Raw genomic sequence first — 15,360 nt, forward strand, 5'->3', positions numbered from 1 at the left:
ATCATAAATAGTTTCCGTGAGTTCAGATGTTTAAAGGTCGGTTTTACCTATGAGAAAGTTTATTATACGAACACAGACAAGTTGTCGAACATTGTTAAAGGTCCTGTAGTCAGAATGTTTTCGAACTTGGCTCCGATGCTTTTGATCCCCTCGTCTGCCCTCTTAGCCACGCAACAAGCCTCCCTAAGCCTCGCCCTTGTGCTGTCCTGATCGACTTGAAACGAGTAGTACGCTGTGATTATTGAAAATTTACGTGGAACACTATGCAAATGCCCTCTTTGTTATTCAGAACAAAGACCGCTGTAGGATGCTTGAACACAACCGCACACATGGAACTTTACTCTGGCATGTGGAACACTGATGATCATCAGCTTGGTGCTTTTAGTCTTCTTTGTTACATGAGCGCGTAAACATGCTTGACTCTCTTTGTTGCTAAATCTCCATGTTTATATCTGCTGCCTAATGCAACTCCTTGGTAAAGGTTACTCCACGTATCTATCTTTACATTATTGACGTAGTTCTGCCTTTTAACTGCACGTTAAACATTCTGCTTTTCCTTATGCTGTGTCTCCCATGTTATCTCATCACTTCTCGGTTTTATTTCTTATCACACACTTCTGAGTCTGTGACTACAGCTTACAATTTTGTAAACCCACATTTTCTCCTTATCCTTTCTCACTCAATTCATATAAAAGTCACTACTTGTATATATATATATATATATATATATATATATATATATATATGGATGGATCTTTCTAGATAGTGACCCCCAGGAGTTTTAACCCGGTGTGCATCGACCTTTGCGGCGTGTTTAGTACAAGCTCGTTGGGAATGACCGTAAAAACATAAGCAAAAGACTGTAAATATCATAAAGATAATAACCCCAAAGCTATATTAGTCCTAGATAGCGACCACGAACTTTGCTGGGGTCACCAGCTAGAAAGATCTATATATATATATATATATATATATATATATATATATATATATATATATATATATATATATATATATATATATGTGTGTGTGTGTGTGTGTGTGTGTGTGTGTGTGTGTGCATGTTTGAATTGTGTGCGTGTGTAATTTAATTCATACTTCCCTTGTACTGTAATCTGATGATCTTTACTCCTTCAAGAAGGGAATTGTATGCTTTCTTGTGTTTGAAAGATCTGGGGTATCTGTGTTGTTGTCAATAAAGACATATATATGTAAAAAAGAAATGGAAGGAATTACTGAATGTAAACCACATTTTATTGTGTTAGACGAGTACATTAAAAAGGACGCAACAAGCGGCAAACGAAGACTCATGCTGACTTTGTTCCATGGAAAAGAGTAAAAGGCTGGAAGAGAAATGCATACATGAAGGTAAAAGGGGAAAAGCTAATAACAAGAGGGGATTGGAAATCCAATAATTTGTACAGGGGTGTGGAATGTGACAGAATCCCGGAAATGCGTAATTTCGTGTGGCAGACCTGTCTCAACGTGTTAGAGGCCATTGCTGTGATATTAGTCATTTTCCCTTCTTTCCCTCTGCCCACTCCAACCCCACACACACACTCTCCCGCCGGAGCCAGCCTTCATAACCAGGTTTTTCCCCAGTGGTTATGAGGTACTGAATTGCTGGCCTACTCCGTGTGGTTTACTGGAAGGATTAATGACTTGCCCTCTTTAATTAGGGCCGTTTGTCAGATTTATGTGTATATTCTTCCGATCATTTCCTGAAACTAGAATATTGCATTAGGTTATGTCACAAATACTACGCCAGCACCATTCACACAAACATGCATACATACAATATATAAATATATATATATATATATATATATATATATATATATATATATATATATATAATACATATATAATTATATATATATATATATATATATATGTATATATATATATATATATATATATATATATATATATATATATATATATATATATATATATATATATATATATATATAACACAGTATATATTGTATTTATATATGTAATATATACAGTATATATATATATATATATATATATATATATATATATATATATATATATATATATATATATATATATATATATATATATATATGGTATGTATTGTGAATGATGCTGGCGTATGTTTGTGACATAGCCTAATGCAGTATTCTAGTTTCAAGACATAATTGGAAGAATATACACATGAATCTGGCAAATGGTCCTATTTAAAGAGGGTAAGTCATTGATCTCCCAATAAAGCACATAGAGTGGCTAGCAATTCAATAACACACACACACACACACACACACATATATATATATATATATATATATATATATAATATATATATATATATATATATATATATATATATATATGTGTGTGTGTGTGTGTGTGTGTGTGTGTGTAAATACCTATTTATATTATAATATATAATGTACCATCTTTGCCACGTGAATGAGAAAATACGTACAAATTGGTCGACGCACTGCTGATATTGGCGTGTAAAGCTTTACAGCGGCCGCGTTTGGCTTTTGGAGTCATTCCTCTCTGGAAAAACATATGAAGAAAAGCGCGCGCGCGCGTGTGTGTGTGTGTGTGTAAAAGCAAGCAATATCGCCTGAAGGTAAGAAATATCACGTGAAAACAAATGCTGACAATGACCTCCTTCTCTGGACACTGGAACCATCGACCACTGAGGTAGCAGAGGACGCTTAGCAAACACAGCTGCAGAGAGGATAAAAGGAGAGGAACCTGATACACAGCTGTATATGCATGGTATCATGCATCCATAATTGTAATTTCATCCTCCCCACTAGCGGCGAGTGGATTCTCCCCAAAGTATCCGAGGTGATGTGGTACACATTATAACTTGGGATGCAGTTAAGCCTGCGACGATATCTTGTAAGTAGTTAGACACCCGGTTCCTCTCCTTTTATGCTTGCAGTTCTGTTGACTAATGTCAACTTATTACTTAAATGGTCGAAGGATCAAAACCCATGGAAGGAGGTCTTTGTTAACTTGTTTTCAGACAGTAGTATCTGCACATCATTTGCAGATCACGTCGGGTCCACTAGGGAGGAAAACTAATCCCTCTCATTGGTGGGTTGTGGAGGGATGGGGAGCTGTGAAATCAGAGTTATGGATGCAGTGAGCTCACCAGGATACTATGCATATGCTGTTGCACATCTGGTTCCTCCCCTTTTATGCTCTCTGCAGTTGTGTTGGCTAAGTATCGTCCAGGTACTTCAACGGTCGACGGTTTGAACGCTTAGGGAAGGGGGACATTATTAGCATATAATATATACATATATGTAAACACAGACACATATACAGTATATATATATATATATATATATTACATATATGGATAGATAGATATATTACTGTCTTTTACTTTAATTAAAGTATTGTATGAAGTTTAAAAGGCCCAAAAAACACTTTTTACGTGGCAAAACCACCATATATTTCGATATACCGTGTGTATATATGTATATATAAATAATGCATGTATATGTATATATGTATATATATATATATATATATATATATATATATATATATATATATATATATATATATATATATATATATATATATATATATATAGAGAGAGAGAGAGAGAGAGAGAGAGAGAGAGAGAGAGAGAGAGAGAGAGAGAGAGAGAGAGAATGAGAGAGATAGTCAGAAATGGGACTAGATTCCCGAAACGTTGGTAGAAATAACTAGATATTATTTCCAGACTTGTTGTTGTCCTATTCATTGTTAAACATGGAGGCACCAGAAGGGGAAAATCTTAGAGGTTTTCATATATATATATATATATATATATATATATATATATATATATATATATATATATATATATATATATATATATATATATATATATATATATATATATATATATATATATATATATATATACACACACACACATACATAATGCAGTGTGTAAGATGTTAAGGATATATGGTGTCTAAGATGATTTGTTAAGATTGTTTAGATATTTTATTGTGAGCACAAAGCTTTGTTGTGAGAGTATACAAATGGGAGAATAAGTTTTTTGTTTGAATGGCGTTTGCTGTATATTCATAGTGGTGGATTGATGAGAGGAGGCAGGGAAAGGTACATGTTGTGGAAGTTTGTGGGAAAAGAGAAGTGAAAGGAAAGTGCACGGGCTAATGTTTGCAGATAAATCGGTGTTAACTGGTAAGGCTGAAGAAAAGTTGCATGCACTGGAGAAAGTTTGTAGGTATTGGTAAGAGGAGAAATTAGAAAATACACACACTTTCTGGAAAATTAAGCTGAGAAATTCCTCTTGAACAAGTACTGGGAAATGAGCAGAAAAAAGAATTCATGTAAATTTTGTCTATTCTTTATAGTGCTTGCAATTTTTCCTAAGAACTTTCTATGAGAAGTTTTTTGAACCACCGACTGACATTTTGACAAATACTTAGAGAAAGCAATATACGTTATCCAACTTCATGCTCAGTATATCGCCACACTAAACCATTCTTAGGCACTAGCCGTTCCCTTCGAGAACTACCTGGCCAATTTATGATTGATCCTGAACGTAAACTGGATCTGTCCCCACCACATAAAGAAGCCAGTTGCACTGCTATAACATTGTAGTGTTAGACGTAAATGGTTCAAGTTATCCGGCCATTTTAGTTATGGAAACGTCCTGTATCAGCTTTTTCGTTATGTAAACCGTATTATGAATTGAAAATAGAATGTACATACAAGTTCCTGTTTGAATATTCATTTGCGTGTACACGTGCATTCAGTTTTATGTATATACCTGAATGTATGTGGTTGTGTATATACTGTACGTATGATTACAAAAATACAAATTTAATATAGTATATATATACATACATACATACATACATACATACATACATACATACATACATACATACATACATACATACATACATACATGTATAAACTGTTATGCCGCTCTGGTGCAATATTGACAATTACCGCTGCGTATGAAATATAAATTCACTTTCATTGCATGAGAAAAAAGCCACGCTATTGCGGTTGAACCAATTAAATGAAACTGAATAAAAAGAAAAATAGATTTAGTGTTAATTTCAAAAATTTTGGCAAACACGGATTTTACTTTTAAAATAGAATAGGTAACGCTATATGAATATGCAAGAGATGCAGGCTTAAAAAGCAATAGAAATATGTTTGAACATATCTTGCCCTTTGAAAAGTAAAGCTGAAATTCACTGAACTGAACTGAACGAGCTGAATTAGAATTCACAACTTGGATATTGCTGTGATGATATTTGTCTTATCATGTGCCGTTTCACTGGGCACAGGCAGTAATTACTGGTACCACGAATTTCTTCGTAACTGAGATTATCCATGGTTTTCTTATAAATGTGAATAATTCCACTGAAAATACGGTTTCTCTATCACTTTTGTAAATTAAGTTATTTTGATGTACTAACAACTTAGAAGCACAAACTTGAAACCGAAGAAAATTTCGATATCACATCAAACTGTTGGAAGGAAAATTAATTAAATTACTATGCATATGTTATGTTATCAAATTTACTTATATTTACTGGTTTAAGAATTATAGCTTGCAATGCTTTCCCAAGACGTGAGTACAAGACTTACAATTAGAAGCGGTGTCTTCCTTGACACGAATGATTAATAAAAGGTGATTATATTGCAGTCTCATAATTTCATCTGCGATTCCACTGGAACAGAATACGAATGGTCAGGTTACGCCCAAATTACACGCGACAGCGTGTAAAATAAGAAACTAAGACCTATCACAACCCTAGATTACACTGATCAGCTTCCTCTGACAAGTGGAATGAGATGATATTGCCCGGGAAAGAAATTATTCTCTCTCTCTCTCTCTCTCTCTCTCTCTCTCTCTCTCTCTCTCTCTCTCTCTCGCGGGGGAGAATTTTATGCTAGATTTATACAATTATTCCTCTAATTATTTCAATATATATATAATTTATATATATATAATTTATATATATATATATATATATATATATATATATATATATATATATATATATATATATATATATATATATATATATAATGTGTGTGTGTATATATGATTGTATAGGTTGGTAAATTGTTTTATGGTTGGTTTATACTTATGTGTTAACACATTTTCATTCATTGTGCGGTTCACTGGTATATCTACCGAGAATTATGTAAATTTAGCTTCACTGAGGATTCGTCATCCAGGAAACAATACTGACATCGTTGGCATGGTACTCGGAGTTAATCATTAAAACATCTGAATAGTTTGCTACAACTGGTGCTACACTTTTAATTTTCTGTTATTCATTTAAATACTACTCGGAAGTTTTAATTTAGGCAGAAAAGCTCTGTGAATAATTAACTGCATGGACAGTATTTTAGACCACTAAATATTCCAGAAGGACTTTGTTATAGTCATTTGTCAAGGAATTTTACACTTTGGACGTGCACTATTTCATTTTATCTCTTGTGGTTCATGGCCTACATTAACTAATCCACTGCTTGGTGCTGGGCTTTGAAATAATTTAAATAGCTTGTCGAAAAACACTAAAAGTCTCACTCATATATTTCCAAGCTCAGGCACCTCTAGAATAATGAATGCCATGTCCGGAAATAAAAAGAAAAATATTTCGTAACGAGAAATTTATTTCCTTGAGAAACGTTATTGGAATGATACTCTGCTCTTACTATCTATATTTAGGCGGATGCGTAACATATGGCTTTCAGCGAGGTAAATGATGAACATGCGAATATTTCATCGATAGTCCATGTTAACCGATCCTGGTTGGGAATTATTTCAGGGCGATTTGTTGTTTGGAATGAGGATATTTTTAGCTTCCACCTCCGTATTGACGCTATTGTTCGTGTTATCGTTTCTAACTGCATATTCATAATTTTAAATTGTTGAAATGTGAGCCTTGCAGATAAATGGGTTTGTTCCTATTATGAAGACTGCGTCAATAACACCGCAGTTGGGACTCGGGGAGGAGTGTCAGTCAGTCTTATTTTGAAAATTGTATTTACTGAAGAGCTAACTGTTTTCTCTTAATTCTCGCCTACATTTCTTCACAAGAGATCGAAGAACAAGTTTTGCGTTGTATTTTCACTCATTTTTTTTACTGTAGTTTAATGGTTTGTATCCATGAAAATGGTCAGCTTTCCTATAGACGTAGTTATGGTTAGAGTTACCCGTTCTTCAAAAACTGTCAAAGATTTAATTTTTAGACGTAGAAATTAAATAACCAGAGAAGGAAAGCAAATAATTTTCAGTCAGTTATTTGTCTGAGTATTAAAAAAAAAGGAAATGTTTTAGACTTTGCTATATTAAATTCGCCTGACATATCACGGTAAGTATTGAATGAGGCCCATCATGCAGTTATAATTCATTCTCTTCCCTGGGGCTCATGCATTACTTTCTTCAGTGTTTATTTGCATAAATCCTATGTGTTTAGGGAGTTTCTAATTTCTTATTTTTGGAAAGGCATTTGGACGACTTTCCTTTGATTAGGCTTTTTTTTTTTGTTCTTCACGAATTGAGCTTCATAGGCGTTTGAAAAAAAAAGATACTGTAAAAAACAGTAAGGAAGACCCACTCATTACAAATTAATTATTACTAAAATTACTAAGCAAATTATGAAAAACAGATTTATGGGTTTTGAGTTTAAACTTTGCAGTTACATGATCAGTGAACGAACATTTGAATATGGTTATCATTGCACATTAGGTTTTGTATTGTGAGGTCATAAAAAAGATGGCCAAGGAAAAGCACCCACAAAATGAAGAAAATGGTTTCCTGTGAAATTAAAGATTTGGCAGCTGAAAAGACAATGTCATTACATGAGGCTGAAGTGGCACGAGGGCAGTAAAACGAGTGTTAACCCCAGAAGATGACCTGGTACCCGATATTTTTGAGGCCGAACAGGGGGAGATGTTAATTGTCCTAATGAAGCTAACTGGTCAGATTTAGGAACCAAATATAGGTCCTGAGGACTGGAAAAACGGAGCAGTTTTTAAAATTTCAACAACGGGGATTTGAGAGTATAGCAACTAAAAGGGTATAAATTTTACACATACACATGCACTATTTATATATATATATATATATATATATATATATATATATATATATATATATATATATATATATATATATATATATATATATATATATAGCCACAGATACATCAATGGGGAGGCGGACATAAAGAGCTAAAAGGGTCAATTTATTCCCGACGTTTCGTAATGGCTTCATTACATTTTCGAGGGCTGTATAAAATAAATAACATAAATTACAAAAGGGTATAAATTTAAATTTAAAAATTAAGCACAATTGGTTACAAATAAAAAAATTAAAAATAGAAGGGACAATTAAAAGGACAACGTAAAAAACAAAACAAAATCTCTCTAAAAAATATACAATATAAAAAAATTTATATATATATAAAAAGTAAGAAGATATGGACCAACCTATCAAATGTTAAAACTAAACAGAAAACGAAAGACTAAGAGAGGTACAGTGTGCCGGCAGAGGTTTGGCTGTTTAACAAGGGGAAGTCGTTTAATCATTAATGATCAAAATGGCCAAGTAAAACAGAAAAATCCTTATTTTCAATTGTTTTACATATTCTAGAGTGATTTCTGATATTCGAAAACTCTGGGTTTGTAATTTTACTGCCTGTCCTATAGCTTACTCCACGATGAGAGTCTATGCGTACCTTCAGAAGTGGATCCAATATAAGTTCTAAATTACATTTAGACTACTTCATATTACACAATGATTTGCCTTTGTACTTAAATAAAGACCCGATTGAGAGGATTAAAGGTATCCACTAAACTTTTGATCTGTTGTGAAACGTTGAAATTTAGAAAAATTCAATTTAGGAAATAAATTGTAGGTTTGAGGGAGAATGTTATCTTAAAGACCAGTTCAGATGGGAAGCAGTTTTCCTTAAAAATCTCATCTTGGAATAGGTACCAATAGCGTTAGAGCCCAGAGTTTTCGAATATTTGAAAATTAGCAGCCATGAATTGGCCATTTTGGAATCATTAAAATCCCCTTGTTAAACAGCCAAACTCTGCCGGCACACTGTACCTCTCTTAGTCTTTCGTTTTCTGTTTAGTTTTAACATTGCCACTGAATAGGTTGGTCCATATCTTCTTACTTTTTATATATATAATTTTTTTTTATATTGTATATTTTTTAGAGATTTTGTTTTGTTTTTTACGTTGTCCTTTTTAATTGTCCCTTCTATTTTTTATTTTTTTATTTGTAACCAATTGTGCTTAATTTTTAAATTTAAATTAATACCTTTTTGTAATTTATGTTATTTATTTTATACAGCCCTCCGAAATTCATCTTTAAAATGAATGAAAACTGGTATGTGCATACTTGTGCAGCAAAATTATCATTCAAGTAAAAAATTAATTGCTTTTCCTTTGCAATAGGGGAATCCAGAGTGTAATACTCTGAAGTACTGAGACTACTTCAATATGAATTTCTTCAATGATTTGCCTACATAAGTATCCACTAAATTTTGCACGTTGAGTAAGAACGCGAATAAAAGAATGTTTTCTTTGTAATTTGAAATTCATCTTTAAAATGAATGAAAACTGGTGTGCAAAGATGTGATGAATTTTTGTGTGGACAAATTGTGGTATGTGCGTGTGGGTGGGGTTGGCTTTACGATAAAATGCAGTGCCTGTCCCCTGCTTCCCTTTGATAATAAAGAATTCGGAAAGAGGCAGAGATACAGACAAAAATTGCCCAAAGATGGAACAGAAACGTATCGGGATGGTTTGCCTCCGTGTACGGTAGGATTTCAACATTTCACGAGTTCGCAAGAAGCATTGCGCTGTGATAATGTTTTGAATAGAAACTTTGACCTTGAAAGTGATGAACTTGCAATCCTAAATATTAGCAACAAATTCCTTTTCAAAAGTTGCATTCTGAACCTATTTGTTACTGGCTAGTTGTCGGATATAGGCCTACACTTCCAAACACACAAACTTCCTCAAATACAAAACAGGATAATACACTTTCCTCGTGGCTCAGTTGTTATCAGCTTGGCCACACCATTAAGCGACTAGAGATGGGTCTGATGGGGAATACGGATTAAGCCCTCTCCTGAAAATTCCAGTGTTCCTTTGTCGACCCAAAAAATAAAATAAGTACTTCACGGTTATTCGATTATGGCACGTTGTATCCTGGGTGGAGAAGGGCATGATACCAGTAATCTCATCTCAAGTGAAACTATCTGATAACTAAAAACTAAGTTATATATATATATATATATATATATATATATATATATATATATATATATATATATATATATATATATATATATATATATATATATATATATGTGTGTGTGTGTGTGTGTGTGTGTGTGTGTGTGTGTGTGTGTTTGTGTGAGAGTGACCCTGGCCTCTTTAAAAGGTTCATATGTCATTTCATAGCATATATTTAGTTTATTTTTCTTTTATTTCTCTATCGTTTCCCTCTTTTATCAGTTTTCCTCCATAATAAAATTCTTATTCTCTCGGCCTTAGAGCAAAGGCCGACGCACGTGTTAGGTAAGATCACCCAGTAGGGAAAGAGAGAGAGAGAGAGAGAGAGAGAGAGAGAGAGAGAGAAGAGAGAGAGAGAGAGAGAGAGAGAGAGAGAGAGATCCATATACACATCTTTGTTAATTGTATGGATGCCTTATTTCCAGATTTGAAAATCTCTCCCTTGGAAACACTGCCCAAGATGGCTTTGCCATTCTCATCACTGCCTTATCCCTATTCCCCTCCAAAAGACACTGCCACTTTCGCCTGTCTGTTCTACAGAAAATCCTTGTACAGTAAGGTGAATGATTGGTGACCCCCAGCCGTGATAATGACCCAATCAACCATGCAGCTGCAAGATGGAGCACCAGGGCCTATGGATAGAACTTTCTCTAGTCATCCAGGCATGGGTCACTCACGTGGACCCGACTGCCATGAGTATCCTTATGGCAATGCCTTTAGGCCCAACATCCCCGGTGCCAAATCCCTCTAATGATGGGTCGTTCTAGGATGCCAACCAATGAACAACCAGGTCATGTCAAGGCCTACGTCACCCCAGGGTATGAAAACACCAATGGTCAGCTAAGCCCTACATCAGAGTTGCTTGTGGAGGCTTAGTCGAGACTAACATCCACTGAAACCAATAATAGTTGCTATGGGTCAGAGTCAAAGAGATAACCGACTCCCCTCCTCAGATTGGAACATATCAGGGGTAACGATCACTACTATGAGCTTGGCGAAAGTACGAAGTCCTGGTGTCTTCCTGTTCTCTCTGAGGGCCAGCTTTCTTTCCAACCTGAGGCCAGCATAAGTGTAAGCGTGTGTCTGGGGATCTTAACCGCTTCAAGCTTTGCCTGGAAGTGGTTGGAAGCAAAATTTTCAAGTCAAAGTCATCAACTAAAAATCCCAAACAATGTAAAAGCATATTTATTTTGAAATTTTTTCCTTTGTATCATCTTCTGGAGAAAAAGTTAATTTTCTTAATAAAGAAGAGACATTCCACTGTATTTTATCATATAAGTGTCCTAGTGTGTGACAGAGTAATTAAGGCATCTTCTTGAATTGTTTATGAACCAAGCATTGAGGCATATTTTTTGCATTATTATAATAGTCCCTCAATAGAATCAAACTCTCTCCAGCGAATTGCAGAGAATCCCTGAGCAAAACCATACTATTGCCCAATTTTAAATTTCATAACTGTATGGTTTGGGGTGGGATCACTATCTGTATTAGCTCTTGGTATTTTCCCTTTGTGACAACATTTTTTTATGCCCTCTTTTGATATTTTAAAGACTGAGCACTGAACATGTTGTAATCATCAAAAGGTCATTATGATTATTTCAGTTGTTTTGTAATTCCTGTATTTAGCATCCTGAAAGTCCATTAAGTAACCATAGTTACTTTTTCATAAGGACCACTTGAATACGTTGAGTCAGAGTCTTGAGCGAAATGTGTCAGTCCAAAAGGAAGAAAGTACCAGTATCATTATCATTTTTATTATAATTGTCAATATCTTGTATTTATTTTGTATTCAACAACTGTGTGTATGCTAATCTTATGATTTGTACTGAAACCCACGTCCAGTGTCGAGTGATCATGGTATTATATGCCTGTAGTGATTATAATAATTCTGATTATCATTATTATTATTATTATAATATTGCTTTTTATGAGTGTGAGCATGCCATATATCTGATTGACCCATATATCTGATTAACCTCTCTGCACAGGCTATTGTCAGTATGAACTGGGATTAACGGTTTTGTGCTACAAAGTCAAGTAACGTAAAAAGTTCCCATTTTGTTCTGAGCCCTTTACTTGTATCTTCCTTTTTCTTTTGGTGTTAGACTTATTGTAAGACTCGCACCAAATATTCGTTGTTTGTTTCCCTATTGATACGTATTTTGAGAAGTAACTTGTCACAGGGCACTTTATTTACACTCGGCATACACAGTAATGTTTTCTTCTTGTACTTATAACCATTCCGTGATTGTGTATTGTAACTGTTTTTTTAGTCTTTCCAGGGAAATGTGCTATTGATTCTTGTTTGTGGTCCCGAGGCTGTGAACTTGCGGGTTTTAAGCCTATTACCATATTGATGCTATAAAATTCCATTCCTTAGATTTTATAACTTCTCTTTTAGAGTGCAACAACATTCATTTATGTTATACGTTGACTGGATTTTAGGTGTGAAATATCTCATTGCCTTTCTATTTCAGGTAACTAATGTTATCATTATTTAAATCTTTGATTGCTGTTACTGTTATTAGTGGGTACTATTTTATTATTCATATCATTGCTTTTTTATGTGACTGGTATATGTTAGTTTATGTTTATTGTTTTCATTTAGGTATTCCCTCACTCATTAGTATTTGAAGTAATATTTAATATTGAGTAAAATGTATCTGTTGACTAATTTGTCAGGTGATCGCAGAGTAATTCCATCCATATCTCGTAGCCAATTCTATTCAGTGATAATTACTTTAAAGAAGCTCAAACTGGTACGTTCTGGAAACTCCCGTGAATAAATATTCTAAGTGTAATATCATTCTAAGTCCTTGGTGGCCCTCCATTAAAACTCAAGGATAACTGAAATTTGCGTCGCCTAAAGTGCCTCTCAATTGATCCCAAAAAGTCACAAATTCAAAGGTATAACACAGCAAGTATCCAAAGTTGAGATAGTTATATGCCTTGGGAGGAGGAGAGGACCCCTTTGATACAGTCCACATTAGCCACCAATGCTGGGTGAGAGTGTGTACTGGAACCCATAGACATTCTCTCCCCATTCCTTTAGTCTCCCCTCTTTCCGTTCTTGAGAAATTAAAATCTTCTGTGCGAGAGATTGCTCCTCACGTAACATATATATGTGTATATATATATATATATATATATATATATATATATATATATATATATATATATATATATATATATATATATATATATATATATATATATATATATATATAATGTTGTTGAGAAAACTACGTATCAGTCATTGTGTTAGAACGGTTTTTTCTGTTAATGCAGCGGTAGCGAACGACTACTCTAATAATAGCCATAAGCTTGATGTATGTACTATATAATGAGTGAGCATATGTTCTCAAAAATAATGCATTAAGTTTCCTGGCTATGTATGTATATTTAGAATAATTGCAGATTAATTTGCTGAAGTTAATAAATACGGCCAGTTCCCCTAAATCGATTATAGCTTTTATTTTTTGTTTTTTATTTTTTTTATTTATTTTTTTTTGCTGGTAGTATGAGGTGACAGGAACAGCGTAAATAATCATAAGCTGTCAAAAACCCTTTAACTTGGGGCACAGACCCTCTTTGAAACTATATACTTTATAGCCTCTCTGTATGACATTGATGGGTAAAAGGGTTGATAGATAAGCCACCCTATGCCCATCCCTATGAATACTGATGGTGAGAGCCAGGTTTGATATGCTGGCCATATCTTTAAACTAATGGACCTGCTCTCTCTCTCTCTCTCTCTCTCTCTCTCTCTCTCTCTCTCTCTCTCTCTCTCTCTCTCTCTCTCTCTCTCTCACACACATATTGTACTAGATATAGTCTTTACATCGGCTTTGGTCATCCTTGCCTGCTTCCCCTTTACACTTCTGTTCTATACAAAATCTTTTACCTAATTGTCATTATCTTTTCCTAAATGTGGCTTACAACTTTAATCTCTCTCCCTGTACCTTTCTGATATTTCTTTTTGTTGTCCGTTTTGTTGTTTCGTTCCTTATCTTGTCTACATTTACTGATGCTTCTGGCTCAAGTTGTTCCTTTATTTCTTAGATTGCGCATTTTGACGCCCTTTTTGACCGCATGCATCCACTTCATTATTTTCATCACTGCTACATCCAACCCTTCGCCCAGTGATTTTTGTACGTCCCATGTCTCTCTTCCGCACTTCGTAGCTGATCTCAGACTTTGAATATGCTACACATCTAACAGTTCTGAGGAGTCTTCATTCATATAGGACATCTGATTTCTTCTTTCATATTCTGCATCCTGTCTTTACTTGTGTGCTGTTTCTCTATCTAATGCACCATCCTGTGTCAATATCGACCCTCAGACAGCATAATTTAACCCTCCTTCATTATTTCTCCCTCTAAACTTCAAATAACATTCACTATGGTTACTAATCTCTTATCCCATGGGGCACCAGATCAATGACTGAGTCAGTGTGGTAAAGGTTCAAAGAGAACTTTTGTAATGCAACAGAAAAAAAAACTTACCTGTTTATGCTCCTTCGTACATGAGCTCTTTTTTCTAACTCTTCATAGATCACCTGATTTCTTTCGATGTTTGTTGGTTACTTAAAATCGTAAGTTTTCCCTTGATAGCCTCTGCTTATCTTACCATTTTTCTCCCAGATCACTTGGAACTTGGAATATCGCTTTTGAAGAGCAGAGCATTATGGTTACACTGATTCGTTTCTTGTTTTTTTTTTTCACTGGTAGAAAGTGAGCTATTCTTCTTCATACAGGTTGTTATATTGTAAATTGAAATAGCAGCAGTACTAAACCATGTTGACTAAATATTACTAACTATCGAGAATTTATATGAAAACAATATGATATCCATGAAAGAAACGACAAAGAGCACGGTCATGCCTGTTAGCAAAATGTCAACGAAATTGAAAACAGACTTAAATATCACGTATTGCCAGTGGAATTGACTGCTTTTCGCTGATGGCTGGCAAAGGCAATTCAGTCATTAAAGGAAGACTGAAAGTGCTGGTCACGTAACTTAACATTAGAGTCGGAGAGCTAAGATGTTTTGCTC

This window comes from Macrobrachium rosenbergii, chromosome 5 (assembly GCF_040412425.1).
Source record: "Macrobrachium rosenbergii isolate ZJJX-2024 chromosome 5, ASM4041242v1, whole genome shotgun sequence".
NCBI classification, from domain to species: Eukaryota; Metazoa; Arthropoda; class Malacostraca; order Decapoda; family Palaemonidae; genus Macrobrachium; species Macrobrachium rosenbergii.